At 43.9% G+C, this 27,320-nt stretch overlaps 1 long non-coding RNA gene across 1 annotated transcript; it reads right to left on the bottom strand.

Moving 5' to 3' along the window:
* Nucleotides 1-11,931: 11,931 nt before the first annotated feature.
* On the bottom strand, nucleotides 11,932-22,184 carry LOC138918572 (uncharacterized). The gene is made up of 3 exons (XR_011428095.1): nucleotides 21,381-22,184; nucleotides 16,815-16,874; nucleotides 11,932-16,112 (listed from the first exon to the last, which is right to left on the bottom strand). It is a non-coding gene; the product is annotated as an uncharacterized lncRNA (long non-coding RNA).
* Nucleotides 22,185-27,320: the final 5,136 nt, after the last annotated feature.

The raw sequence follows: 27,320 nt of genomic DNA, 5'->3' as shown, positions 1-27,320 counted from the left end.
TCATGAATATAAAGCTATTAATGGTTTTCCTCAAGGAGAGCTTCCGAACTTGGTCGTAGCTCAAACATGTGAGGCATCATGGGGCATTCATTACTTTTTTTGAAATGATTTAATTCTCATCCTTCTTCCTATTTCCATTTTGAGATGAGAATACAGTGCAAAGGACGATGAAGTATGATATGAAACCCAAAATATTGGAGTGAGGGGGCAGAAATGTGTGTAAGTTTATCCAAATCGAGACTGGAGGCTCCGCCCACCGGGCCAGGCTCATCTGAGGGAAAGTGTTGAAAAGAACAAAGTCGTCTTCCGGATCCCCCAGTCTCACCTTCCTCCATCCTCCTTAGTCCTAACCCTCCGGGGTCCTCACGCTCTGTTCTCTCACTTCCCACTTTGGGAACATGTTCTTTGAAACTGCGTTATCACTAAGATGTGGGATTTTAAAGCATTACTCTTCTTTTCGGAGATTTTGCATGTTAATAGATTCAAATCCTTAAGATAAGTTGTAGAAACACGATGTGAACTTTTAGGCAGCAGCTGGGGAATGAAGAAGGATTTTGCGGTTGTCTGACTGCCCTTGAGTCAACTGTTAAGCCCTGTCACTGTTTAAAGTGATTTTTTAAAAGAGTGATTGGAACCGAGTCAGGAGAACAAAAGCAAAATTCTGTACGTAGAAGCTTTAAATATAAATACATTAGTGCCATTGTTTGTCATATCAAATACTAGGAAAAACAATCTTTTTAAACAGATTTATCTACTCCAAAATTGTGTCTCTATTTCTTGGACCAAAAATAAATTAAACAAATGTTTATTTTTTTCCATATAAATAGGGACATTTAGAAAACTGTGGTTTTAACTCTGTATTCATAGAATTTTTGTGATTCACTCGTTATTGCATTTAGGCCTCAGCATTGAAAGCTGCCCAAATATTTTCCCTTGGTGCATCCAGAAAGTACAGCGGGTGAACTTCTGCTGGTTGGAAGGAATAGCAGAAAATGTGTCGTATATGATTTCTAAAAAGATGACCCTTTATATACTTCGATTTTACCCGTGGAGTCAATGGATGGTAAGAATAATGGCTTTTGCCTCCTGGTTTCTTCCTAAATGTCCTTCAAGTCTGCACTGAGGTGTCACCTTATCTGCAGAGCTTTTCCAGGCCACTTGTCGCCAAGGTTGGTTACAGCCTTTCCCGGTATCACCCGCCACTCTGGCTGTCTGGATGGCAGCCTGCAGGAAACACGGTGTTGCAGCTGGGGGCTATTTGTCCATCCTGCTGCTTGCTGTCTCCCCAGTGTCTCAGGGGCTGTGTCTTCCTCTCTGCTCTATCCCTGGAGCTATGAGCTGTCCTGGTGTACACGGGCCACAAAATAAATGTTTCATCAATGAATCAGTGACTGAACCGAGGGTCCTCCTTCCTCTCTGGTGCTTGTCTGTGGCTGCCGGGACCCGAACCCCGGTCAAACCCTGCTCGACTTGGCTGAGAAAGCAGCCCCCAAGGCTAGACCTTCCCGGGCTGGTGCAGCACGGTCACTCCAGTGATGGCGTCCTCATCATCTTTCTCACCCGAAACACTGTCCTGTTTCCTCTAGGGGAGCTCAACAGTGGACATTAAATATCTGTCTCCACATTATGGAAAATTTTATCTAAAAAAATCTGTATTATGTGTAGGGAAATCCTTTTCTTTCATCTAGAAGGACAAATCTTAGGGTACGTCACATGAAGCTTGGCATGGGAAGAACTCCGGGTCCATGTGGCTCACTCAATCCCACGAGCTCGTCCTAGACTGTGTGTCGGGTGCAGTGTTTTCTCTTACATCACCATTCTTATTTTTTTAGAGGTCCTCTCCCTAGTTCAAAGAGATCTATGCTTATCTTAACAACAACAAACTCTCTCTCTGAGGTGAAATCCGGCATGTTTGTAGCAACACGTACATTGTCTTTGCTCTGATCAGGCAAGATTTCCAAAGGCGAATTTTAAAGCCAATGGTATAAATGCACAACTGGTTACTTTTCTTCTTTGTTTAAGCTGTATTCTTTCTGAATCCTCAATTGCTACAGAGATTTTCCTGTCACTCCTGAGTGATACTGAGCAACTACATTTGCATAGGAGAGGTATGCAGATGATTTTTTTCTGACTAATGATGTGGAGGATGGGCGGAATCAGTACCCACAGAAGAGCCATTGAGCCCGTGAAGCAGAGATGATATTTCCTCTTCCTTGTCTGGAGACCATGGAGACTGTCAAAACGAAGGTGGCCTTTCTCTCTGGACAGTAACGAAAGGAGATGAATCTGACTTTGCCTTAGAAGTCGGGGTGGGGACTGTCACAGAGCCATGCTAGAAAGCCTTCCAGCACAAGATTGTTTTGTTTGACTGTTAATTAATTTATTTAAAATCAGGGCTTCAACTGTCTTTGCCTTTTGTGTAAAACTTATTCCAGGAAATCAAGGAATTGTTGGAATATGTGGATTGACGTAGGCCTCTGGAGTGAAAAGCTGGAGACACATTTCTGGGCCCCTCACGCCTTCCCGCAAGTCTTAGCTTCCGTCTGGTCTCACTCGGCTGCAGCCGGAGCTACTTCATTGCAGAGCAAGTCTGGTGCTGATAAGTTCTCTCAGCTTTTTTTTATCCGAAAATGTCTTCTTTTTGAGAACTATTTTATTTTTGAAAGATATCTTGATTGGACAAGGATTCCAGGTTGACACTTTTCTTCTTCCAGCCTTTACGTTGTCATCCCATTGGCTTCTGGCCTCTGGTTTTTCCTCAGGAGAAGTCTGTCACCAACGGCTTCATCGTTTCCCTGTAGGTAGCGTGTCTGTTCTCTGGCTGGTTTTGAGATTGCCTTTTTATCTGCACACTGTAGCTGTCACTTACCCTGGTGTGACTTTCTTTATTTATACTGTTTGGGGTTCGTGACCTTCTTAGATCTATGGTTTTTTTTTTTTTTTGAACCAAATTTTAAGAAATTTTGGCTGTTATTTCTTCAAATATTTTTTCTACCCCAATATTTCTCTCTTCTCCTTCTTGGATTCTAGTTGCATGTAGTTAGACTGCATGATATTGTTCCATAGTCCACTGTTTAAAATACCCATTTCTCCATTTGTCAGAATGGGTAATTTCTGCTGACTCTTCTGCCAGTTTATTTATCTTTCTTCTGCACCCTCCAGTCTGTTCTCGAGCCCAGCAGTGGATTTTTCTTTTCAATATTGCACTTTTCAGTCTAGAATTTCACTTCTGTAAAGTTTCCATTTCTCTGCTGACATTTTACAATTGTTCACTTGTTATAACCACATTTCCCTTTAAGTCTTTGATCATACTTGTAACTGTATTTTAAAGTCCTTCTTTCTTAAACTCAGCGTCTGAGTCATCGGGGGTCTGTTTGTATGAACTTCTTTTTCTTCTGTTATTATAAGTCAGGTTTTGTTGCTTCTTTCCAAGTCTAGAAACTTTGGATTGGGTGACAGTAATTGTGGCAAGTACATTGTAGGGAATCTGGACGATGTTTTTGACCTACACTATTTTTAATTAATTCTCATTCTCGCCTTATGAGGTCGCTGTAATTGTTCCAGCTTATAGATGAGCAAACAGCTTCACATTTGATAAAGGAGCTACTCGATATTACACAGCTATTATGTGGTGAAGCTGCCACTCAGAGTGAGAATTTCTGCTAGTCCATTGTCAGCTAGATTTGCCCAACCAGAGGTGCTTGGCTAGGTCATTCTTGATTACACCCTGCCAAAATTTCTGTGTGTGCCAAGATCCTGCTTTCGCTGAGAGGGGATGGAGGCCCGTGTGTCCCTCTGCTGTTCAGTGGGTGCAGGAAGGACACAGACCTCACTCCCCCCTGTTTCTGAAAACAACTCGGAGCACAATTAGCCTTGTCAGGCCTTCCACTGCTCTGCCATTTATGGTTGCCAGCTTTCCAGGGCAGTGCAGTAATCCCCAGGGGCTTGCCGCAGGGGCAGCGATTATCAGAGGTGTTTACATGTCTGAAAATGTACTCGGCTATAAATAGCAGCTATTTTCCCAGCATCCTGTGATACTGGGTTTGTTCTTTTCTTTTGCACTTTCTTCCCCATTTGTCAGCTTTAATAAAGAAGAAAAGAAGTAAAGGGCGGCGGGGGGGGGGGAAATAATCCACCCCCCAAACAATTTCAGATTGACAGAAAGAGCATTCATTTAGTGTCTCAGAAAATCTGTGGCCAAGCTCCTGGCCCACAGAAAGGGAAACAAACTACAAACAAAACACGTGGCTCTTCTGCAAGACACAGTGAGAAAGGAATCTGGTGAGGCCGGGAGGCTGGTCCCCCCATCAGCAACGGGCGCCTGGAGAGCTCCGAGCTGTTTCTGGTAGATTCTGGATCTCAGCATACCTTCTGGGCTTCCTAGAGCCACTCTAGTCCTCAGGGTCTTGGAGTCTGAGCTGTGGATGCTGTCTTTGTGCAGAGTGGGATCCAGGAGCTGAGAGCATGTCTCCTTTCTCACCTGGTCTCCTGGGTAGGGCACCAAGGTCATTCTCTGACCGGAAGTGGAATTCATCCTTGATGGGGACCAATGCATTAGGGACCCCAGAGGGCACGTGTCCCAACCGACATGGGGTGGAGCACTCTGATTACTGACAACCCACACTTACTGACATTTCCTACAGCCACGGGCCAGGTGTTAGGGTAAGAGCTTATCATACATGATGGTCTTTTTCCTGGCAACAAGCCTAGGAAGGAAGATCTAGTATTTTATCCATTTTGTATGTGAAGAAATTAAGGCAAAAGAGGTTAAGTAACCTAGCCAAGGTCACGCCCTAGTAAATGGCATAGCCAGTTTTCAAACATGGGTGCTTCACAGTCCATGCTTAGTTGATGTACAACGTTGCCTTACATTTCTAGTCCTCAGAGCTGACTTCCCCAAAAGGGACAGTGGAAGAAGCCAGGGATAAGAAGGCCTGTGGTGAATTCTCTAGAGAATGTATAGAGGCCGGGTCCTCAGCAGTTTCCAAAATGTAGAGCAAAGTGAAAGCATCATTGCCCAGAATGGTACAAGGGGCTGAGGCTCCAGAAAGAAGAAATAAATGCTGATTAAAAAGTTGTTTGTGGATGTACCTAAATGTCCTTCTGTTCACAGAATCTCTCCCTCCACCCAATCCAACAGTTGGAGGGCTGCTGGTAGGTTAGGAAATCAAAAATAAATAGAAGAGAAAAGCTATGAATTTGGTTCCCAAAATTACCCGAGTTGGTGAGGCTGCGGGGCCTCCCTCCGTCTCGCTGGGTTGTACAGTTCAAGGGGATGGTGCCCAGTAACAGGGAAGGGTCTTTGTCTGAGACACTCATGGTATTCCTTGAGCTGTTCCTTGCTGAGCCCACGTGACGTGGTAGAAGCAGGAGATTCTGTTTCCTTAGCACCAAACATGGGCCTGGGGACTCTCCCCGGGGTTCCTGAGGCCAGCATTCTTCAGACTCCTTCAGTCCCTCCAAGTGCTTAGATGCACATGTACACGTGATGTCTCATCAGAGGGTCTGCCCTTCTCCGGTTGCTGGCTGAGAGCAGAATGTAGACCTTAAACATTCTGGAACCTTCTACCACTCGTCCCGCCCTCCATCCCCAATTATTGAGGCCAACACCACTCTGATCCCAGCTTTCTTCAAGCAGTGCATACCTCTGAAACTCACACCTGAGTAAAAGGTGAGGGTCGTTTGGGTGCTTCACAACACAAAGTTATCACTGATACACCTTAGATCAAGTGGGCCATAGTCAGAACACAAAGGGGAGGGACAGACACCTTGAAATTATACCTGTAACAGAGAAAAACAAATGCAGATTAGTCTCTCCCTCACTTTCCTTGCCACAAATGTTTACACTACATCCGTGTATTCCATCAACCCAGAAGAATATGTCAAATTAGGATACAGCCTTCAAACACCACTTGGCTCCAATTATAAATGATTCTCTGTGTGTTTCCTCTGCGGCTTGTTTCTTCTTGCTCTGAGCACACAATGGCCTTCCACCTCGCAGTCCTGCTTCCTTGAATCAGCTTTCATCCTGTGGCTGGGGGAGTTTTTAAAAACCGCAAATATCACCCCCTTACTTCCCCCTAACCTTCAATGTCTCCTTGTCCACGGGATCCAGTGCAGACTCCTTCGCCTGCTCTTTGGGCCCTGACTCTGAACAACTCAAGGCCCCACCACCCTGATCTGCATCGGACGCTCTTCCCACAGTGCCCACTTGTAGCTCCCTCACCAGAACTTTGTGTCTTTATAAGAGCCCTTCCTTTGCATCTTTCCCCTTTGTGTCCAAGGAGTGAATGACTGCTCACCCTTCAAAACCCAGCTGAGCATCATCTCCTCCAAGAGACGTTTCCTTACTTCCTCAGAGAGGGTTTATTTCTTCCTCCTTTGTGGCTGTGCTGGAACTTGGCCTAATTCTTCTCATGGCATTTATTACACCATATTGCAATAATGTGTGTACATCTCTGCTTCTATTTACTCTGAAATCCTTGAGGGCAGAAGTCATTTGTTCATTCATGTTTATTTCCCTGGTGGCTGGCACAAGTCTGGAAACATCTAAATTCTCAATGAATTGTGTGTTGAGTGAATCATGGTTCCCTGAATGGGAGGGCTGGGGAGGGGGAAGGGAGGACCATTCCTCCTAGAGCAGGACAAACAGAAAGAATTAGAGGGAAGGGACAATTTTTTCTCATCCTAAGACTTTTTAAAAAAGAAAATTGTCCTTTAACATCTTCAATGAATAAAGTCGTCAGGAGAGAACAATTTTTTCATCTCTGACTGGGTTCTAGTGGGAGATGGAAGTGGCTGTCAGAAAAGAAAACTGTCTTGGGAAAGCAGAAAATAATATGAGTTGTCAGACATTGAGCGTTAGGTATGTTTCCGCTGTGTGCTGTGAGCTTTAGCCAGCCCTGGTGTCTAGTGGTTAAGATCCAGCCCTCTCACTGCTGAGGCCCAGGTCTGTTTCCAGGTCAGGGAACCACACCACTCATCTGTTGGTTGTCATCCTGTGGCAGCTGCATGTGCTGTGATGCTGAAAGCGATGCCACTGGTATTTCAAATTCCAGCAGGGTCAGCCATGGTGGACAGGTTTCAGCAGAGCTTCCAGACTAAGACAGACCATGAAGGACCCGGCCACCCAGCCGGCCACTTCCAAAAAACACTGGCCACACAAACCCTGTGAATAACGGGGGAGCATCGTCTGATAGAGCCCTGGAGGGTGGGAGGTGGGAGGGTGAGAGCGAGAGGATGGCACAGAAAGTCTAGGCGAGGCTCCTCTCTGCTGTTCATGGGGGCGCTAAGAGTCCGAACCCACTCAACATTAGAGACATTATCCCACTCCATACTTGTTTCCTACAGATAGTTGTTACTTTTCACCATCATCATCCTTCACAGGGTTAATGGTCTGAGCTGCTTGAGCACCAGAATAGGTACCATAGTCATTAGATTCTCTGAAGTCGGAAATGAACATGTGATGCAAGGAAAATCTCCAAATGACGTGCTCGGGAAACGGCTGACTGTCCACTGTGCACAAAGCATTCTGGACCAGTGAAAAGGAGGAGAATGACGTGGTATCTCATTCGGGGAGAGATTGAGAAGGCAGTGGACTAATTTGATTGGAAAAAAGATTAGGATACATATTGCAAACTCATAGTATAGGACCTAAAATGCCAAGATTAGGCTTAAATTCTACCCTATTTCAATAGCTATTGAAGGTGACATAATCAAATCATATATATATATATATATATATATATATATATATTTTTTTTTTTGGTGAGGAAGATTGGCCCTGAACTAACATCTGTTGCCAATCTTACTCTTTTCGCTTGAAGAAGGTTGTCCCTGGGCTAACATCTGTGACAATCTTCCTCTATTTTATATATGGGATGCTGCCACAACATGGCTTGATGAGCAATGTGTGGGTCTGTGCCCAGGATCTGAACCCGTGAACTCCGGGCCACTGAAGTGGAGAGTGCAAACTTAACTGCTGTGCCACCAGGCCAGCCTCTCAAAGTCATATTTTTAAAGAATTGCTATCAACTGATAGGACACGTTGGGATCAAGGACATTTTGGGGACAGGGCACAGTGACGGTGTCAGCATAGTGTCAATCAGGAAGCAAGGGGCTGCAGTGAGGAGAGCACTAGACATGGAGTCGTCGAGCTTCTTGTCAGGGACAACTCTCCCCCTCCTGCAGTGACACTGAGAACAAGGCCCTCCAGCCTCTCGAGGCTTTGATTTCTAATCCCCAACCTTAGGGGACTGAGCTGCAGACACAGCAGTCCCTATGGACCTTCCAAATCTAGAGGTCTACACTTCTATGACTCCAGAAATAGGTGTCGAGGACCAGGGTGAAGGATGGTGGTTTGGAGACATCGAGCCCGAGAGAACGAGGAGATGGGTTTGTCTCTGACAGAAGAAGAGGAGTTCCCTAAGGGACTGACGTGTAATTATTCTGCAGCAATGCAGTTTCAGGAAATCGAGTAAGTTCTTCTGAAACGACGGACATTGGGCTGGCTTCACTTCCAAAGGCTTCTTGGAACTAGATCCTTAACTGAACTTGGGAGGAAGAGAGGGGGAGGATTAGCTGGTGGAACAGTGAAGAAATGAAGCGAACCAGACGGCCTGACACCCCTGCAGCAGGACCCTGTCTACTCGTGTTTTCGCTTATTCATCTGTTTCCAGGGGCCGCCTGCAATGAGCAGGGTACAGTGCTATAGAAACAAAACTAAAGACAATACCGAGGAGAGTGGTCGCCGCTCAGGCTGGGGCCGGAGGATTGCTGCTATAAATCATATGTGAGACGGCAAAAGGCTGGCTGAGAAGGGGGAGAGGGAGGCAGATCCCAGAACCACAGGTGGTTGCATCCGGGTCAGAAGCTGCCTGCTCAGACTGTGGCCACTCAGTACGTGGCTGACGAGCGGGTGTTCAGTCCAAACTGATGATGATGAGAAGTCCTGGAGCTTTCAGCTACTTCTGTTGTGCACGAGAGTGATGGCTGACGCTGGGACAGTGCTTAGGGGCTAGTGTGACGACTGCCGTATAAATAATGGAGTGGCACCAGCCCAGGAACCACCACACACGGCGCTCAAAGTAACAGCAGTCCCCTGGCGTTCCCAGTCTTGCTGGGCCCCGTCCATAATTAATGGAATACCTGAGCACTTGGATTTCTTTTGTTTGGGGTGCTTGCCCGAATCACCTTACTGTTGAAAAAAGTAAGAGAAATCGTGTAATTTGACTCTCTAGTTGAGATGAGTTATGCGACACTCTTCTTGTCTCCATCTGCATAACAGAAACGATCCTTCACGCTTTCCCTTAAATTCACGGCAAGACTGCTCGGGCAGGAGCACACTAGAGGCTGCGGGAATGACTCCTCAACTTCTGATTTTCCAGCATCCAGAAGCACTTTGGCCGACTTTGGCTAATTAAGCTGCCCTGAACATGGAGAACGTAAGGGGGAAAGCCACACAGTTATTTCAATTTTTCTGAAGGAAACAAGGTCCCAGTCATGTGCTAGATGACGCCAACATTTCAAGACAGGAATGTGAGCGAAGCAGAAACATTTGGAACCTCAGGAATGAGACAGTAAAAAATGTGATGATTTTGCTCCTTGTCTCTAAGTGTTAAGGGAAACTTCTCCGCTTCCCTGAAGAACAATCGTGAGCAACATGTGAGCACCCGCAGTGTACACTTGGCCCGGAAACAAGTTGATAGGAAGAACACAAAGTCTATAAAATTTGTACATCTGAGACCTTGCAATTCCACTTTGAAGATTTCATATTTAGCAACTCTTTGAAATAGTACCATGTTCTGTTTTTAATAACAGAAAATAAAAAAAAGCAAGAGCTTCCCTCAAACAGAGGTTAATTTTGTCATATAATGTGAAATTTGGAGGTAAGGAGCCCAGGGCTAGGCTGGCGGCTCGGGGATGCCATTGCCATTCAGTCTCTTGCCCGCTTTCCACCATGCCCTCCTCAGTGAGTGGTTTTTAGGTCACAGTTCCCAGATGGCTTCCTATCTCCACTCATTGCTTCTGTTTCTCAGGCAGGGAAATAAGAGTGGACAAAGCAAATGCAGGAGACCACGGAAATGATGGGAGCCACATCCACTCCTCTTCAGAGGGCCGTCCCAGAAGTACCACTCAGCATCTTCAGCTCACACAGTATGGACCAGACTTTGTCATATGGGAGGTGAAATGATTAGCCAGGGACAGTTCCACAGTGAACAAAATTGGGGTCATATCAGCAAGAAGGGAGAAAAGAGATGTCAGGTAGGCAGGTAATAGGATCTGTGACAATAATTACTAAAGACTGCACATAAATTTTACATTTACATTATATATAATGTATAAAACATATATCATACATACATATGTGTATGTAGATAGATAGATAGATGATTGATAGATAGTTGAAATGAGAAACAACCAAAAGACTCCAAAATGAAGAGTTTGGCTCAAAGAAATGGTAATCATCCATACAGTGGAATACCACTCAATCAATAAACATCAGGCCGGAGAAGGATAGCTCAAACTTTGCAAAACTTCAGGAGGCATTGCTAAGTGAAACTAGATCTCACACAGCTTGTGCGGAAAGACACCATTTAGGCAGGGGAAATTGTTATGCGCATGTGAACACAGGAAAATAACCAGAAAGACCTACCAAGATGTCAGTGGCATTTATAATGGTGTGGAATGAAATTATGAGTACTAAATGATTATATAAATATCTTTGTGTTTCTATGAGTTTTCCAAGGTTTCTACATTGAACAGATACTACTTTTGTAATCTAAAAATAAAAAGCGATGAGAAAGATAAAGGGGTGAGTTGAACTTTTCTTGATGGAATCCCGAGGAAATGAGTCGCTCATGGAACTGGGCCAAAGCAACAGAAAGCTGGTTTCTGGATTTGGATAGTTAATATTCAAGGAGTTCAGGACTTATTTGTGGTAAGCAATCGCAGGGCCGCCTGCCAGATGTCCTCAACCATCCACATTTGCTTTTAGGACAGGTAAACAGACGAAAATGAATGTGCTCTGTCTATTTTTCATTGAATTTTACTTTTGTATTTCATTGAAGGCTTAATATTGTTGATTTTTAAAAGACTTGGTTAAAATAAAAAGACCGCTACAGAACAAACAGAAAAACAGGGTAAAAAAAACATAGAATGCTACTGTGCACTGGTCTTAAACCTCATTGTTCCCTATGAAATAATGTGGGTTTTTAAAAAAACTTTTCATTTGAAGTCTTTTCCTTTGCAATTCAATTGAAACTGCAAAAAAATTGCATTTCCTGGGGGAAAATCTCTTTTACTAAAATGAGGGAGCCATTTATCCCCATGCAGAGAATACAGCAGAGGGTGTGTTATGAGAGGGTTTATATTTTTGCTCTGTGCACATCTATATTTATAGGACACACATCCTAATAAGGGCATCCACGACCAGCTGAAGCCCTTCTGGTCAAATCGTTTAAAGTGTTACTGACGTCACTTTGAAAGGGACCCCCTCACATGGGGTCTAACAGGTGCTGCGGAGTCTGTGCTCACTCACTGTCAGAGGCAGCCCTCCCAGGGAGCAAAGAGCCCCATGACCAAAACAAGAGGTCCCCGCTCTCCGGGCTGAGCGCCTGGGGCAGCTTACCCTAGGACACTGAACAGCAGGTTGAAAACTTACACCAGGGAACCCAAGTTCTTTGCCTTACTTTTTCGATGTGAAACGTTCATCTGTTTTGTAGGTTAGGAAGCAAAGTAAAAGGGTGAAGCTTTTCTAGTAAAATGCCTGTAAACCCTATTGGGCTATTTTTCATATTCATTTCATTTTTCAGTTACAGCATACATCTCCCTATTTCTTTTCCATCATACTCCTGGGAAAGAAATGAGAAAGTGACCATATGATATATGGGAAGACAAGAGGATTGGTGGAGGCTCAAAATGAGACAAGCCTTGTATCCAGATAGCCTTTTATTAGCGGAGAGAGGCATGCAATAGAGGCAGAAACATCTTATTGTAGGGGAGGTGGGGGACAGAACACCAGCTTTGGAGTTCAAGATATATTTATTCGTCCAATAAATACTCATTGGGCACTTCCTGTGTGCCAAGTACCGTTCTAGGATTTGGGGCTGCAAACCAGATAAAGCCCCTCCACCTCACCCTTTGTGGAGCTAACATATAGCAGAGAGAAGCAGAAGCACAATAAGATGATTTTAAGTTCCAATGAGTGTGAGGAAGAGGAGGAAGGCATTGGGGCAGGCGACAGGAGAGCAGGACTGTGCGGTGGCGGTGGCGACTGTAGGCAGGATTGGGCAGAGACCGTCTCAGTAAGAAAGTGGCGTTTAGGCTGAGAAGTTTACAAGATGTGGCCAGGCATGGAAAGATCGGGTGGGGGGCACTCCAGGCAGAGAGAAGAGCAAAGGCGGAGGGTCTGAGGGGAGAAAGAGACTGACATGCCGATTCTGAGATCATTTTTATGGCTCTTTTGGCAACAAAAGAAGATGAGATTCAGAGGACATAATAAAAGGGGGCCCCAGAATATTGGCGTGGAGAAAAGAATAGATGCTGGAGTAGAAGATGGTCGATGTTCTCATCACAGGCCGGCTTAGGGAAGATCCCAGTCCAGTGCAACCTCGGTAGTTTCCAGAATAAAAGTGCATTGAAATATTCTACAAAACAGCTATCATAACAATAAGTGTAATTTACAAGCTAGTTATTAAAATAGCTCACACAGCACTTTTACATGTATTATCTTACTAAATTAATTCAAACCCTCAGTCATTCATTCATCTGGGAATCCAAAAAATATTATTTCATTTTGTTGGATCAAATTTGCCAAGATCATGCAGCAGGCCCCCATCTCAGTCAGCTGCATGATCATGCATTACAGCTGCTCCCTCCCCAGCCACTGTTTCATAGATGTGGGCTCATCCCAACCAGTGAGATCTTTCAACACTCAGGACTGTTAACTTTGAGTTTTCAAGGCTTATCCTGCAGACAGTGGATGATCTTTGGGTGGGAATAGGAGCTGCCCTTTAACTTTTCTCAAGCCTTCTAGATTTAACTCATAAGTTTGTTGTGAACATAAAAGAGATCCTAGGTGGGGCCACCTAGGTTTATTTTTATCCTCTTTAATCCTCTGTGAGATTATGGCACTGAGTGAATGAAAATAGCGTACTCTTTCCAAAATTTGCAGATTCTCCGTTGGAGTGTAGTCCTGATGGAAAACAACACAGATTCAACTTGTTATTCACATAATCTCCAGAGTAGTGACATTCCTAAGTGCAGGCCTTGAATGGGCCAAATGATGGTGCCCTTTGAGGGCACCACACAGCACTGGTTACTGCTCCACCAGGAGTCGAGAAATGCAACACTCCTTCAGGCACTATTCATGCGTATGTGATTGTCATCTTCAGCTCAGCTCTCCTAAACATCAAAGTAGAAAAGAAACAATCCTATTACTTGAATACAGTGATGAAAATGAGGATTAGGTTTTATTTTAATCCTTTTTAAAAGGAGAGAACAAGTACCCTTACTCAGTGCCAAACCCTACAGAAAGTTATTTATGGGAGAGAAAAAAACCTCAAGAAGACACCTGGGGAAAAAGGACAACAAGTTCTGACCAGGGGGAGGAAAGTTGTTATGAGATTGGGTGTCTTCCCCTTTAAAATTCTCCGCTTTACACAAATGGAATGCTTTATGTTGTAAATAAAGCTGTGTTTAATCCCTTAAAAATGTGTCCCCTGAGCCATTATTATGGGGTCATATTTGTCACGGATTCTACTGAGATGTGTTCATTTTGCACCAAAAATATGAAATAGAGGGAGGGGCTCTCATGGGCTCCAGATATCGGAATTGATTATCTGCATTAAGAATGAAGAGGGCTGTGCCAAAGGAGTCAGGTTGTGAGTAAGAACTCAGGAAGAAGAGGGCAAGAACACACTTGGATGGCGTGTTCTTGACTTGCCCCATCACTTCAACCACAGGAAGGATTTTTAAAGTTTCTTGCACCATCATCATTTGGTGACTCATATTGTGGGTTAATCGTTCTCTTTTCCCTGCTTTTCCTTGCTTCTCATGGCCCACCATAAATCAGAGGCTCAGGGCAGACCAGCTACAGAGTGAGTGTTGCTGGTAGAGTGGGAGGTTATTTCATCCACAGTGGCCGTCAGAATTTCTGAATGTGTTTCTCGGATATGCCTGAGAAAAATGTTGTCTCTTGGTGGAACCACTTGCTAAGAGAGCAAGGGATGATGTTTAGCTTGCGGTTTTGTGGAGAATGTCAATCCCAGCCCGTTTCCAGAGATAACAGTGTTTTACCCCATTGGCTGTTAGTCCTTGAGGAGTCATCTCCTTCACCATCTGACTGACCTTGTTGCATACATTAAAACGCAATGCTCCCATGACACTTTGATACATTTTGATTCTTCTTCACGGCTTTCTGGGTATTCACTACCTTTTATTGTCAATGTTAGGGGAATGTCATGGCCTCATCACGGTCCTGAGTTTCCAGTCTTCACTGTTCAAAGAAGACTCACTAAAACCACCTTTGTCACAGGAAGTAGTCTCCCTCCACATGACTTATGTCCTATATAGTTTTTTTAAGCTGGCATTGTAACATATTTAATCAGTTTTATTCCCGTTATCAAGTTTCGTGAAAATATCTATGTTTCATTTTTAAATCAAATAAACATTACAAGATACCTCGCAAAGATGACCCCCCCAAATTATAGCCTTAATGGTGAAAGATTTTTAGCCACATTTTGTTTCATTACCTCCCTCAGTGTATTGATATTTTACTACCCAGAAAAAACCCTGTTTCTTCAAATGGCTCATTTCTGAACATGAGGAATAAAATTGGGTCAGTCTGTCCTTACAATAGTTTTCTGGTTCAAAGCATTTCAGATGAATGCAAGCTTTTGAAGAGAATAAACCATTTGAGATCAATTCCATTTCCATTGATTTCAGCAAGGGTCCTGGTAAAGAGGAACAGCGCAATAACGTAAACCTGGGACCCTTTGGAAAGCAGATCAGCAGCAAGTGTGTAAAATAATGTCCACTGTGAGTAGAGAGGAAGGAAGTACCTGTTTCCTTTTACTTAAAAGATTGGACCAGACTCTCCTTTTCGGATTGTCCTTTGTGGATTCCCAATGAATTGGTTTCACAATGCCTTCTTATGGTCCACTTGCTGCCTCGTTCATCAATTTGGTTGTTGCTCTTGTTGGAAATGTTCTTGAGCGATTTTAAAGCACATGCCCTCAATTTGTTGTGGGAGTGAAGCACACCTCTTTTCACTAATAGACAACCTACTCTAAGGCTCCTGAAAATGCTTCCGTGAGGACTTGGCATCTGAATGCAGCGATATTTTTTAACGATGCCTTGTAAACAAGTGTTCTCCACCTTAGGAGTATCACTGGAGCCCCATCCTCGTGACTTGGCATCTGTGGGCTACAGAGCGGTGGCTGAATGAGTGTGTTGATGGATGAATGCAATAAATCAGGGCAGTTTCAACATTCTTAAGGGACAAGAGTAAAAGGGTTAGGAAAAAAAATGGAAATAAACAAGTGGTTTTCAAAGGCAAGAGATTACATAGCTCTGGACATACCGGAAACCGTATCAGGACAACTTTTCCAAGTCCTTTAGTGAACCTAGCCCTCTTCTGATTGGCATGTCCTCTGCCAGGCCAGTGCTGGTCCTTCTGTGGGCAGCTCATACTTACTGTGCCTTTAATTCCAACAACTGAAGTGGGTGGAAGCCCCTCTCAGCACATGGAGATGAACAGAACTAAATTCTCTGTGAGCATCATCGAATTCGCTTCTCAGATGGCTTCCCATTGTCAGCTACCTGGTGAGGACGAGTGACGATCACCAGGCAGGCTCCACCAGGACTGCCAAATTAATCTTCAAAATGTCCCAAGTTCTTATGATGATGTAGCTTCAACATTTTAAAATCGAGGAAGAGCCTATCAGCTCTCCATCCGGTAATTCAAAAGCTGGTTTTCACAGCTTTGTCTTTGCACGGACTGGAAAAGTGTTACCGTGTTTAAGATCCCTCTGAATTTTACTTATTCTGCATTTCTAAATATATTCATTCTTTCCTTTCTCTGTTAAGGTGATAAGTCCATGGATAATGACCTGTCCAAACGAAGTTATCAAAATGTTAAAAGAGTAAAGACCTCTAATTGAAACCAAAAGCATGTTCTCTTGACCTTTAGGACAGATTTCAGCCTTGTGGTAGAACTTGAGCCGGTGGTAGTAGTGGAAAGTGAGTGATGGCGAAGGCGTCTACAGTAAGAAGTAGCGTTAGCTCCACTTCCTCTCAAGCCCCATCACTCTGAGCAACATTCCAATTCCAGAAGTCCTCAGAGGCCACTTGGGGACTGGGTTGACATATAAATAATCAAGTGGAGAAAAAACACAATAACTTAACAATGGAAATAAGTGGCAAGTGGCGTTTTGATCTATGGCACTTAAGAAGAGGCTGAAATACGAACTCTCATGAGGCCGCGGAGAAATTCCCAATTAGACGCTGTTGATGGACGTGTTATATTAGATGGCGTACACCCCTTCTTGGGATTTCTAGAGCTTTGTTTCCTTATTTGAGGGCTGGGACTACCTACTTCTTCTTTTATCAGAGATTATAAGTGACTAAACTCAGCACCAGATTTTTACTAACAAAGATTTCTATCAGTTGTTTATAAAGTTGAATACAGACAAACCCGATTGATAATGGGATTTTTTATTATGGATCTTTAACTGAGCGTGTGAAAGATGCCAATACAATGCCTCCTCTCAGAATGTAGGAATGGAATGCATTTTAAAAATTCAAAATATTACCTGTATTTTGGGCATAAAGAGAAGCCGCAAATCAGTCTGAAATTCCAGGAGCAATGAGCCCTAGAATAAGAATATGCTTTTAAAACAGACTGCTTAGAAGAACAAAATGTTACAGTATAATGTAACCCTGGTAATTTCTTCATTGGAACTTTCCACCCACTCCTTCTGAAAGGAAAAAGGACTCTTGAGTCCTGCGCTCCCATTATGCGTTTACTCTTTCCTTAATAGTAGCTGGCATATTAGCTGTTGAGTAGAATGTTCTGGGACTTCTCACTCTGCCTTCATTATTCCTTTTTATTCTATGAAGTGGCATTCCTTGTTAGTTATGAGGTGGAAAATGAGGGTATTGTAATTTACCATACTTGCTCACGAGAAATAAAACTAAAAAGAAATTAAACTATTTTTTGTGTGTCTGAAAAGGTGTTTAAAGATTAGCTAGAATAATTCAATTCTCAATTCCTCCACCACATCTAATTAGGATGCTTTCTTAATTAATCATTAATATAATAGGATAATTTAAATTAACGTGATAAAAGGTGACGTCATGTTTTGAACTGTTGAATTTTACTACACATTTAGAATATGTCACTGAAAGAATTCCTAGTGATAAGGCTATATTCATCTTATTTGGAAGGACCCACATTCCTGTGCCACTGGATTCTAACATCGCTTGCTGAATAAAATGAGAAGGTATTGAGAACCACACTGTGCATGACCTCTCCGAACTTTGAATATGGAGATAATAGTCAACTCATAACGAAGAGACTAGAGAATGCCTCAAGAACTTCCTAAGGACACTGCTTCTGTGGTAGTAGAGCGCTAGGATAGTAATTTTGTCAAACTGAAAGTTGAATAACTCATTCTGTGGATGATGTGAGGCCCACTCTCTATCTATTATTCGTTCCCATCTTGCTGCTAGAAGAAACGAAAACACCAGAATAGTAGCTGAAACAGTATTAAACTTTGGCCTGCTCCATTTTTTGTAGGTGGTCAAAACTCACGACCAAATCAAATATTTTGATCACTTAAATATTTAGGTTGCGATCATTAATTTACTCTTCTCTGAGGACTATAGGCAAGCCGTAATGGCGATATCCATAAAGATAATAATCCTGTGGAATGCAGTCCTGTGAAACTGCAGACTGGTTTTTACTTATCCACACGTTCAGGTATTTTAAAAGCAAAACGTGGCAGGCCCTGCCCTGCCTCTTACTGACTGTAACTGAGCAAACTACTTACTTACCCGGACCTTAGTTAATTTGTCTGTTCAACAGACATAACGCCTGCTTTGTAGAGTTCTGCAAAACACCTGGAGTAGCCGGTACCAGTAGATACCTATTAAATACTTAGTAGATACTTATTTGGTCAAATACAGGTCAAAATAGATGGACCAAATACCCATGGGCATGTTTTCTCCAAAAATTTCCTTGTCATCTATTCTCTAGACTTATTTGCTAATTTCTAAATTTGCTGATACACTGTATATTCCTCAACACTATTAAATTCAAGGGAAATTTTAGAAGAAGTGCAAAGAAAATGAACAGTTCTTTGAAAGACACAACGACCATTGATCTAATCATGGGGCCATATGCCCGCTGCACCGCTTCTCATCTCTTTTCCCCAACTCTTGCCTGAACCTTGGGAAACTAGACAATGGGCACTCCAATAAGTCTGCAATTATCAAATAGTTTTCGTTTTGTGAATTCAACTTTTGTGGAGATCTTAAGTAAACTGTTTTATGATTTGATCTTGCTATGCTAGATGTAGTTGGTGTGTAATCAGAGATTTTACGTAATTAATAATGATCATTTGGTCCGTGTATGTTAAAACTTTAAAATTCAACAGGTACAATAGCTATTCATGACTTAAAAGCAAACTCCTTGCCTCAATAAGAAGACATTTAAGAGTACTTGGAGCCTACAGGCATTAAGCCCCTTTGTGGAGTGAATACAGTTGAGATATTTTATTTTGATTTGAGTTTCATCCAAACTACGTATCCCATGAACCCACTGAATCTAAGTGAGACTAGGTGGGTGGGAATCTTCAGTGAGTTGAGAGGAGTGGGTGCTGGAGGACGAATGGGGTCTCTATTCTGTCCCACCAGGATGGGGTTGGGTAACGGATGGAAGGAGGCAGACACCAGAGGCAGGAAGCTGAGGGCACGGTGGACAAGGTGCCACAATGCTTTGGAAAGGGCTTCAGACCGCGTTCCTCTGGACTGTGTGTGACACAGTCAGAGACGTGAAGAAATTGATTTGCTCAAAAATGAGGAGAGGCATGTCATCCCCTTGGCTAGACCAGACATAATACTTAATATGCAGTCTTTCTGGCAGAGAGAAAGTCTCCTTCAGGTGCTGGCAGCATGGAGCTGTTGAGTCATTACGTGTTATGGAGCATGTCCAGGATGATTACAATAGAAACCATTATGGCTAGGATTGGCAATGCTATTCTCATTTTAGGATCTATTAGTTGTTCCATTATACAACCCAACTCAGACATTTCAACCCCTTTTTAACTAAAGCTTGGTAAAATTTTCCTGGTAGTAAAAACTTCTTTGCATTTTAGAGTGTCTCTTAGTGCTGTGGAAGTTGAGTGGGGAAAATTTAGAACGTATATGGAGTGCTTGTGCTTAAGCACAACATTTCCTAGTGATATTTAATTGATGGTAGCTGCAAATATGTACTGTGCAAACTATTCGACAGTCTATTTTGTAGTCATCAGTGGATTTCAAGATATTTTCATGTGAGTACATAGTGTGTAGGATTTATTTGTATCACCAAGTTACTCAATGGGCCAAGATATAATACCAAGTCCAAATCTCAAAGGCTGTTCTCTTTAAGATACCACGCTTCCTTATATCAATAGATCAACTCATATGTCAAGTCAGCCTATTAACATTGTAGCATAAATCTGGATAGTTGGCTGATTTATTAGGGTAGGACAGATAACCAGCCAAATGAGTAAGCGAAAAATTCAACTTTGAGGTGTGAGTGGATAGTTTTGAATATATCTATCAGTAAAATCATAGCGAACATGTTAGAATCCTTGGACCAGGCCAGGGTCCCATCTCCCTGGTTTGTTTTCTCTGCAGAGTGTTCCTCTCTAGAGGCATCCCGCTCCCCTCCCCAGTAGACATAGCCTCACTCCATCCAGGACCTGGACTGGGGCAAGGGGAGTGATGTGGAGGGAGCAAGATTTCAGAAGGTGCTCAGACTCCGGTGCTGACCCTGAACATGCCCGACCTGGATACCTCAGTCTCCTCACCCTGGTCCCAGCTCCACTCTGAGTCCCAGGCCAACTGGACCCCAGATGCCCTAAGAACTCTCCGTGTGGTTCCGAGTCCCAGCCAAGAGACGTCCGCCGTGTGTCTGGCCATGACTACATGCCACATTCATCATCTCCAGGATTATATTTTGTTCCTGGCACAATCCTGAGCACCCACTTTCCCTGGAACCATCCTATTTTCACACTTAATCCTCACAGTAGCCATGTGAAGTGGCTATAATTATCCTTAATGTTCAGATGAAGCTTAGGGGAGTTTTAAAAGTTGCTCTGAATCTCATAGCTAATAGTAGGGGACCAGGGACCTAAATCTAGCCTGAGGTCCAGCCTCCTCTGGTCCCCAGTTCTGATGGCTGGCTCTCTGGTACAGAGCCTTCTCCTGTTACTCTGTACCCTGTACCCACTCCTAGGACTGGGGTCCCATCTTCCTTTAGCACAGACTCTGCCTGTGCGTTCACTGGCGCTGAACCCCTCTCTCTGAAATGCGATCCTGTTTTCAGTTACCCACTTGGGTCTCCAAAATCACCTCCTCTTGGTCTGGTGGTTGACAGTGGGTCTCTGGATTGCTACTTTCATCATTTAATCGCTTGTGACCTGGCGAAGTTACTTCACTGCTCTGTGCCTCTCTTTACTCATGTGAAAATGGTGATCCTAATAATATGTGCCTCAGAGGCTGTCGGGAAGGTTCAACGAGGCGTGATCTGTACATCCCTTGGGATGGCGCCCCACCCATAGGCAGCATTCAGTCAACGTTAGCAATTACGATGCTTCCTAAGGTCTGTGATTTGCCTTCCTTTTAGAAAACCCCACGTAGACTTCTGTGGTGGCAGCTGTGGGAACCCACTGTCTGCAGGACCACCCTCGGGACCATGCTTCTCTGAGCACCTAGACTTGTTTCCCTGGCCCTCCTAATCTTTTTAAGCCACCACAATGAGCTGGGCCCTGCCTTGACTCAGTGGATGGGCTGCCTTCATCAGATGTGGCTGAGGTGCTAAAATACACAGTACACGAGAATACTGTGATGGAGAAACGCCTAAAATAAGCTGGCATACAGAATGAACCGGTCACATTCTTACAGGATACGAGCCAGAGTTGCATCAACCTCAAACCCCCTCCTGGTGGGAACCTTCAACATTTCGTCCACTCTCAAGGCTGAGAATCATAGTTGTCATTTGTGAAAGACACTCTTTTGGCCCTGGCGATAGTGAGAAGTCATAGATTTTTATATTTAAATGTAAGTAGAGAGAGATAGAAAGGAAAGTTTATTTTAAGGAATTGGCTCACCTGATTATGGGGGCTGGCGAGCCCCAAAGCTGCAGGGTGGCTGGCAGGCTGGAGACCCAGCGAAGAGCTGGTGTTGCAGTTCAAATCTGAAGGCCATCTGCTGGCAGAATTTTCTCTTTTTTGGGGGAGTACAGTGTATTTTTAAGGCTTTCAACTGACTGGATGAGGACCACTCCCATTATGGAAGATAATCTGCTTTACTCAAAGTCTGTTGATTTATGTATTAATCTCATGTAAAAAATACTTTCACAGCGACATCCAGATGTCTTTGGCCAAATATCTGGGTACCACAGCCTAGTGAAGTTGACATGTAAAATCAACCATCGTACTAGGCCTTTGAAATGGGCTGGACTTCACACACACTTTCATTCTTCACCTGGGACCTCTGTGCCCTCTCTCGATAGGAGTTATTTCAGGCCAAAATCACTCGTCTAGTCTTAAGCTGTCATGGCAAATAAGAAAGTATCCACTTTGGGATGATCACGGGGCTTTTCAAATGAACAGGTGGCGTGCTCATGAAAATGGCAGACTTATCTTTATAAAATATTCTGCAGACATGAGGTGCATTCTTCTGTGACTCTTATCAACCGTCGAATCACACACACACACACACAAGTGCTGCCTTTAGTGTTCAAACAAACACCAAGTTCTAATTGGGAAACTTTGTCCTCGATGGGAAATGAGCGGAGTTTTTGATTATCCCCCTGGAGCCCACTTCCCCATGGCAGATATATAAAGAAAGGACAGTTTGTCGTTCTTGATTCTCTGATTGAGGCGACTCAGAAGACTGTGCTGTGGCGGGGGCTGGCTTTCTGCATTTTACTGCACATTTACAGAGAGCATCAGCCTGTTAATAACAGAATGAATTGTTATGATGGACGAGAACACTTTGGTGGTTAGGATATGCTTCTGAGATTTTATGGATGCTGGAAGGAACAAAAATATGATGCTTTAATACTCCAATTTGTACATGCAGTACAAATTGTAATTGTTTGGGAAACTGCTCTGTTTTACTTTTATAGGAATGATATACATAGAAAAACATTATTTTTTGTGTCAAATAGGTAGTAAAATTGTACAGAGGCTGAGACATCTGAGCATGTAGGGAACTGAAGAGCCTGGACCTGCTCGTTATCGTTTCTGAGCACTTAGTTCTCCCCATGTGGGACTTGGAGCTATTTTGAAAGAATGTGGATGTGGGAGTCAGAGCTTGCTGCAAGTGCAACTTAAGCTCTGAAATCAAAAGTTTCCTGTCATGCTTGAGAGAAAGGAGAACTGAAATAGGTTTAAACTTCGCTAAATGAGACCTGTGACTCTGGGCGGTCCGGTTGTTTTTCTCTGAAGTCTGGCATCCTTTTCCTCAAGGTGGTCACCTTGGGTGGGGTCTGTGTCTCCCGTCCAGTGTCTCCAGCACAGAAACCCTCTGTCAGGCGGTCACAGCCCGTGGTCAACACTGTATGCCGTTGTCTCTGAAGTGGCACCTGCCCACCTGCCCTTTCTCTGTCCCTGGTCTCCAAGTCCTGCCTCCGGCTCACAGGCATGTCCCACCCTCTCCGTAATTCTCCTAGAATCTCAAGTCTTCACTTCAGATGCTTCCTTGCTGTTTGCCTCTAAGACCAAAACAAAACCCTCATTCTTTTATCATTCTGGACCATCTTCTCCACTTTTGCTGGAGAATTTATACTGCTTCTCTTCCCCAGTAGCCACCTCTTCTTTTCTACTAAGGCTTGGGGAACATGATTGTGTGTAGATCTTGACATATCTTACAGCAGGACTTGACAGATCTGAAAGCCCTCAGGTCCCCTGCACCGATGGCAGCTAAGAGGACATTCTCCACTCTCTTCTCCCATATCCAACAACAACAACAGAGCCCAGGGCTGAGATCCCTGAGGGTTTATCTGATTTAGTTTCCATGGAAAGTTCTGTGAAAGGGCATCGATGTGTATTTTTCTTGTAGTAGCTCATGGTACACACAGAGGCCAACTCATATTTGGGGAATTTGGAAATAGAATATTTTATAACAACACTGAAATCAAAGTCATTTTGATTTTCCCTGTATGATTATCCTTTCCTTAACTAATTGGGTCACTTAAGTGGATGCTGTGGGTTAGTCAACACCCTCTCTTTAGGGGAGACAGATATTTCCGAGATCCTGGACGTCAGAGCTAAGCATGAGGGGAAAGGAGTTGGACTGTGGGTTGGAGGAATAAATCCTTTTTCTCAGTCCATAGGGACAAAGAAAGGAGATGGGTTTTGTTGTGAGCCATAACAACTAACCAAGTCAAATGGAGTATAGATTGGAGTCAGGAGTTACATCTGCTCGATTGCTTTGGCTCTTATTAGTTCAGGACGTGATGGTGGAACTTCCAACTGCTACCAGGCATCTCTTTCCCTCGGGCTTTTTCTGTCCGCCAGAGCTGGAGCTTGCTCCGCCCAGAACAGGCCAGAAGTACCCCTGGGTCATCCTTAAACAAATGAGCCGTGTCAGGAGCTGGTGCATGAATCCCTCCGCTCCCTCGCCCCTAAGATGGGAGAGCTCTGAGGGGGCCTGTCCACACTAGTTCCCAGGTTCAGAAGACGCTTGAACCAATGCATCAGGGTTGTGATCTTCATTCAGTCACCGACAGTGAACTTGGACAGTCGGTCGGTTCATATACTCCAGCTTCTTCACAGGCCTCATAATTACACCTCTGCTAGGCTATCCCACCGCAGCGATGTAACGTGTCTACAGGGGAACCAAGTTCAAGATGACTCTCACACCTAACCTCTTCCCTGTGCTGCGGCAGGGGTTGTAGGCACTGAAAGATGCATCTGACTTGGTTGTAAGGCAGACACTTCAGAGGAAGACGGCAGAGCATTTAGTTGGGATCATTATTTTAAGCGGAGTAAAATTCCATCTGATTTTTTGATTAAAAGAAATCAGTTGTATTTTGCATAGTCCCACTGCCCCCTGCACTGGCTTTGCTGTTCTGAACTCCTGCTCCGTTCAGCGTTGGTGCCCCTCGTTACCTCTCCTTGATTTGCACTGCTGTTACGTAACTCCCCCGGGACCACGGGCTCCTTCCCCCGCTGCCCGCAGCCTCTGCAGCGCAGGGATCGTGTGGGGGACGCACAGTTGATTGAAATGAAGCCGAGTGGCTGCGTGTTACCCGTAGGCTAGAGGACCTGATGTGACCCTGACCTTTGTCTCCCGGGAACAGCCAACTCGGTGCCAGGCTGGAGAGCTCTTTGGAAATGAGTGTCTAGAGGCAGCCGTGAGGGATCTGTTGAGTTCTTAGAACTCCTGGGCATCTCTTCTGCAAATCCTCTTCTAAAATAGCCCTTTCTGAACAGGCATTTCCACTCAGCTCCTCCAGCTACTTTCCTTTTTCAGGGACAACATTTACACTGTGTGCCAATGTGCATGTGTCCCCGCTTCACACCGTTTCCAGACACAGAATGGCCCAGATACTTACAACTCAGTCCAACAGCCTCATGTCAAATGACTCAACTCAACTTTTTTCCAAACTCACTGGGACGTTCCAGGTCAATTTACCCTGTTTTCCTCTCCCCTTCTGCCGCACAGTAGCCGGGACACTTCGGCTGGTGTTCCTGCCCTCGTGCACCCTCTGCACCCGTGGGAGACATCTTTGAGAAAGCACAGCTCTGCACCCAGTCCCTGACCATCGATTTCATATCAGAGCTTCAGTGAAGCCAGTCTCTGCGATGGGAAGGCATCCTATTCCACGCCCCCTGTGCTGTGTGTCGTTGCATCCTTTGACAAACATACCCAGCTGCTCATTCATGGCCTTCCGGCACTAGCCGACAGGGACACTCACCGATTGACAGTGGAGAGAGCAGCCTAACCAGATAGGGAAAGTGACAACACCCAACCAGCCAAAGCTCTTTTGACATCCTTTTGCAAAACGGTGTTGATTCTCTTCTTACATAGTCACCAGGAATTAGTATAATGGAACTCAAATATTTGCAAACTTTGCGTCTGTTTTTCCTCACAGATTTGGGTGAGTATACCAAATACTCTTTTAAAAATATATGTGAAGGAGAGAAAGATAATAAATACGGTTGAAATTTGGGCTGCATTGAAGAAGTTCGGGACATTTATCAAGTTTCTCTCTAAAACACCGTGAGTTAGTATTTACTTTTTGCACATCGCAGATGTCTGCATTTCTTGCTTTTTTAAGAAAGGGGTTGAAGTTGATTGTTTTCCACCGGTATCATCTGAAAAAGGAGGAGCAGAGGAACAAACATTTTCCCTTCCTGCTGTCCTCTGGGGAGACACTCACTGTTTCCCAAACAGCTAGATGGAGCTCTTTCATCTTTAATTAACAAGAAGCCATTTGACGAATTAGTTAACAAGTCAGAGAAGGAAGCCATCAGCACAAGATCTGTATTGGAATTACTCGTTGAACCCATCTTCCCGGTGACAGGGTCGTTGATGAGAGAAGATGGGCGGAAGGAAGGTGTATGGGGTGGGGGCCACGGGGTAGTTGCTAATAGGTGATTGGCCAGGAAGAGTCTCTCGGTAGGCTCGTGCACAAAAACGATGCAGGGTAGAAAACCCACTGACGTGTGTGATACAGCCAATTGCATTACTCAGGGTGATGCCTTGGACAAATATCCTGGAGTGAGTCAAGCGGAGTAGGGATGACATTTGTTTGATAAACCCTGGGGCTAGTTATTCCACCCAGTGGACTTTTCTCTAAGTGGTTAAGTAAGCCTTGCATGTTTTTCCCCTCGAGGGTGTTTCAGCATTCAGGACAGAGGCTGCTGGAAACTTTCGACTCCAGCAGAAGATTGCAAACCCAAACTTTGCTGTTTGTTTTTAAAGAGAGAAGCACAGATTTAAATCTTGTCTCCACTCAGCCGTAAGATTCTTGGAGACGAACATATCCCTACGCTCTGTAAACTCACTTGGTATTGTGTCTTAGGCAATAAATACATTTTGTTTCGGGTATGAGGGACAGAGGCTTTTATGTTGAGAAGAAGCTCATATTGAAGCACAAACTCGAGGTGATGAAGTGGGACAATTTTTCCAACATTTTATTACAAAAATTTTTAAACATACAGCAAAGTCGGAAGAGGTTTAGTCAACACCTGTGCAGATACCACCAGATTCTACGTTAACATTAGACTTGCTCTGTCAGCTGTCTCTACATCTTCACCCATTAATTCAACTTACATTTTAATACACTTCCCCATAAATACTTCAACATACAAATCATTAACTAGAGGTCAAGATTTCTTAACTGAATTTTCTTCTGATGTAAACTTATAAAAATGCACAAGTTTTAAGTGTACACGTGCTGAGTTTGGGTACATGAATACACCGATGTTACCTCACCTTTATCAAGGCATAGATCCTTACCACTATACCCTAGAAAGTTCCTTCGTGATTCTTCTAAGTTAATCCCAGCCTCTCTCAATCCCAGAGGCAACTATTGCTCTGATTTTTTTTTCAAGTGGGAAAATTTGATTGACATGTACCTCTCTTTTTGTGAGACTAGAGGCCAAAACCCACATTAAATATATCATAGATTACCATTCATAAATTATCATATTTACTGCCGATGTTTTAGGAAACAATAGAAAAATACACTTTGGCAAAGGATGGCAAGGTCCTCTGTCCCGTAGTAACCTTAGGGGGATCTGACGTTTAGCCACCATGAGTGCCACTTGGACAAGCATTCTAAGATGTTCTCCCGGGGTCCTAGAGTGTAAAGGAATCTGAGTTTGCTGTGATTTTGAAATAAGAATTTTGAAGTAACCATACATTGTAAAGTTTTTATTTTCCTATTCAAATCATTCAAATAGACGTGCACTTTTTGTAAAACCATTTTGTATTTATAACCAAAGCCACTCTCTCTCAAAGTGCACTGTTTGAAGAAAGGTGCTTGAAGGATGAAGGTGCTCCCATGGCTTCTGTGTGCACCCGCCATCATA

Source organism: Equus caballus, chromosome 17 (genome assembly GCF_041296265.1).
Source record: "Equus caballus isolate H_3958 breed thoroughbred chromosome 17, TB-T2T, whole genome shotgun sequence".
Classification (NCBI taxonomy): Eukaryota; Metazoa; Chordata; class Mammalia; order Perissodactyla; family Equidae; genus Equus; species Equus caballus.
Note: the sequence above shows the minus strand (reverse complement) of the source record. Positions and strands in the feature narration are given on the sequence as shown.